The sequence below is a fragment of the Haliaeetus leucocephalus genome, unplaced genomic scaffold, assembly GCF_000737465.1.
Source record: "Haliaeetus leucocephalus isolate CR32 unplaced genomic scaffold, Haliaeetus_leucocephalus-4.0 Scaffold408, whole genome shotgun sequence".
Lineage (NCBI taxonomy): Eukaryota > Metazoa > Chordata > Aves > Accipitriformes > Accipitridae > Haliaeetus > Haliaeetus leucocephalus.
The window spans coordinates 4,831-7,838 of record NW_010972844.1 but is presented as its reverse complement, the minus strand read 5'-3'; the positions used below and the strand labels follow the sequence as shown (position 1 = coordinate 7,838).

The following is a 3,008-nucleotide window of genomic DNA, read 5'->3' as shown; positions in this document are numbered from 1 at the left end:
TAATTTTCACAGGAACCTGGGAGGGGGCACAGCCGGGACAGCTGACCTGAACTAGCCAAGGAGCTATTCCATGCCATGTGACATCATGCTCAGTATACAAATGGGGAACGGGCTGCGCGGGGGCCTCTCAGCTTTCAGTGGGGAAAGTGGCAGAGCATCAGGTTCCGGGTGGTGAGCAGTTGCCCTGTGCATCACTCATATTAGTATATTCTTTTATTAGTTCCATTGTTGTTGTTGTAACTACTCTGTTTGTGTTGTCCCAGTAAATTGGCCTTATCTCAACCCGCAAGATTCCGTTTATTTTCTTTTCTCCTTTCTGATTCTCCTCCCCATCCCACCAAATGGGTGCAGGAGGAGTGAGCGAGTGGCTGCGTGGTCCTTTGTTACCAGCTGGGCTGAAACCACGAAAACAACCCTATTTGAATTGGTAATAAGTTAATTTTCCTCCTTTTGAGTCTGTTTTGCTCATGACTAATTGGGAAGTGATGTCCCTGATTTCAGAACAAGCAATTCAACATTTCTTCTCCTTCTGTACTGTTGAGAAGGAGGAGTGAGAGAGTGACAGGTGGGCAAAGAGGGGAGTAAAAGACTGATTGGATGCATCAGGGTCTCTTCTGGGGCTTAATGATGCTATCAGTGTCCTGGAGGAGCTGACAGAGTTTTCAGATGACACAAACCTGAGGTGCGGACCAGTCTATACACTGGAGTGCTGCCTTCTAGAGGAACCTCGACAAGTTGGCAGAGTGGGCCAAAAAGAACCTACTAGATTTCAGAGAGAAGAAATGCCAAGTCCTGCCCCTGGGGTGGCCTAACCCTGGGCAACAGCCCCCGGTAGGGTGCAGCTGAGCAGAAAAGGCCCTGGGGGTCATGGTGGACAACAAGCTGCCCAGGAGTCAGCAGTGAGCCCCTGCAGCCAAGAAGGCCAAGAGCAGCCTGCCTGTATGAAGAGAAGCATGGCCAGGAGATGAGGGGGAGGGATTCTCCCCCTCCATTCACTGCTTGCTAGACCACATGCACAGCACTGCACTGAGTTTGGGGCCTCCTGCCCCCAGTACAGGAAAGACATTGATCAACTGGAGCAAGTTCAGTGAAGGGGCACCAATACAGTCAGGTGTGTGGGGCTGTGCACAGGGCTGGAGAACTTTCCACCTGAGGAAAGGCTGAGGGAACACTGTTCAGTATGGAGATGAGAAGGCTTTGGGAAACCTCACAGGATCATTTCAGTACCTACCAGGCAGTTAAGAAAAGAAAGCCAGGCTCTTCATCATGGTGCATGGTGGGAAAAGGAGAGGCAAGGGACAAAAGTTGAAAGAATATTCAGGCAGGAGGTGAGGTCCATGAGGTCATAACCATAAGGTCACTTACGCACTGGAAGAGGTTGCCCTGAGAGGTTGTGCAGTCCCAGTCCTTGGAGGTTTTCAAGCCTTCTCTCCCCCTAAATATGGTCTCCAAACATTGAACAGAACACTCTTGCTCGTGCAAGAAGGAAGCGAAAGCCTATGGCACTGGAAAAGCTCTGCCTCCCCTGGGCCCTCTCTTCCCTATGAGAGAGGTCTTCCACCAACCCCACCCTTCTTCCACCTTCAGCTTTGGCAGCTGCCTGTGCCTGGCCTGCCCACTTGCCTTCACCACTCACCTTTGTAACTGAGGCCCGACACATATCTTGGCACTCCCACTGTAAGCTGGCACCCACCCCACACCTGGAGTCTACCTGGCCATGGAGGCAGGGAGAGGCCAGGTCCCCTCTGCCCGGTGCTGGGCACAGCTTTCTCCTGGGAATGTCCCCAAAGAGCTCTCTTCATGTGTGTGTCAGCCTGTGGCCTGGCAGGGGTGGAACTGGGACAAGGGCTGCTGGGGCAGGGCTGAAGTAGCTCAGCTGGGAGAGCGTTAGACTGAAGATCTAAAGGTCCCTGGTTCAACCCCGGGCTTCAGCACAGATTTTCTCCTGTAGATTTTTGCAGAGAGTGCCTGCCTGCCTGCCTTCTTCCAGCCTGCCCTGGCCCTCCTTGCTCCTTCACCTCTTGCCAGTGCACTGCCCGTGCACTGTAGCTGCAGATCTGCAGGTTAGAATGAGCCTTCCTCTTGCACTGCAAGCCCCCAGCCTTCCCCTGGACAGGACTCTCCATTCAGTGCTTCTTTGGGGTGGTCTCCAGCCATCCCTCCTTCCCTGCTCCACAGCACTTGGCATCTCTCCTTTGCGGGGTCTCTGCAAAGACCCTGTCTCTCTCCTCTTTGCCGTTCTCGATGGTGCACAGACTGTTCCCCTTGTCATAGACACATCACGGGAGAAGAGCGTCTCTCCTACTAGCAGGCATCAAGGGGATGTAGCTCAGTGGAAGAGCGCCCGCTTCGCATGTGGGAGGTCCTGGGTTCAATCCCTGGCATCTCCAGGGGTGGTGCTTTTGCCCTGACTGCCCAGCCTCAGGCAGGTGTGGGCTGGAGCTCTGGCACTGCTCCTCTCCAGGCCCTGTGGGCCTGCCCTGCCCACCCAGGGCTTGGCTGTGAGGTGGGCAGGGCTGTGGGAGGGCTGTGTGCTGCCTCTGCTGAGACCCCTCTTGGAGGAGAAGCAGGCAGCTGTGCTGGACCTGAGCCCAGGTCACTGCCCTGAATCCTAGACCCACCCCACCCACCATCCAGGGACAATGCTTGGCAGCAGAGTGTGCCTGTGAGGAGACCTCAGGGAGGGCATAGACAGCAGCAGCACGCTAAGGAATCCTTTCTGGCTGCACTGGGAGATGTGGTGTGAGGGTGCTGGCCCAGCCCAGGTGTCCTTTGGGACCAGAGCCACACTGCCCTGGTGGCTTTCCAGGGCTAAGGGTCTGAGATTCTCCTGTCTCCACTCCAGGTGGAGATCCCATACCACATGGGAAGCATTCTGTACCAGCAGGTAAGGGTGTCTGGGCTGGATGAGCATGGGCAGGGCTGTGGGACTCCCAGCTGGAGTTTTCCCTCCACCATCCTTCCACCATTGCCACTGGCTTGAGCAGAGCCTCAGCTCAGGGAACCTG

At 55.2% G+C, this 3,008-nt stretch overlaps 2 non-coding genes across 2 annotated transcripts; both read left to right on the top strand.

Annotated features, from left to right (window-relative positions):
• The first annotated feature begins 1,861 nt into the window (after positions 1–1,861).
• TRNAF-GAA lies at positions 1,862–1,934 on the top strand. The gene has a single exon. It is a non-coding gene; the product is annotated as a tRNA-Phe (tRNA).
• Positions 1,935–2,318: 384 nt separating this feature from the next.
• Positions 2,319–2,390, top strand: TRNAA-CGC. Its single transcript has one exon. It is a non-coding gene; the product is annotated as a tRNA-Ala (tRNA).
• The last annotated feature ends 618 nt before the right edge of the window (positions 2,391–3,008 follow it).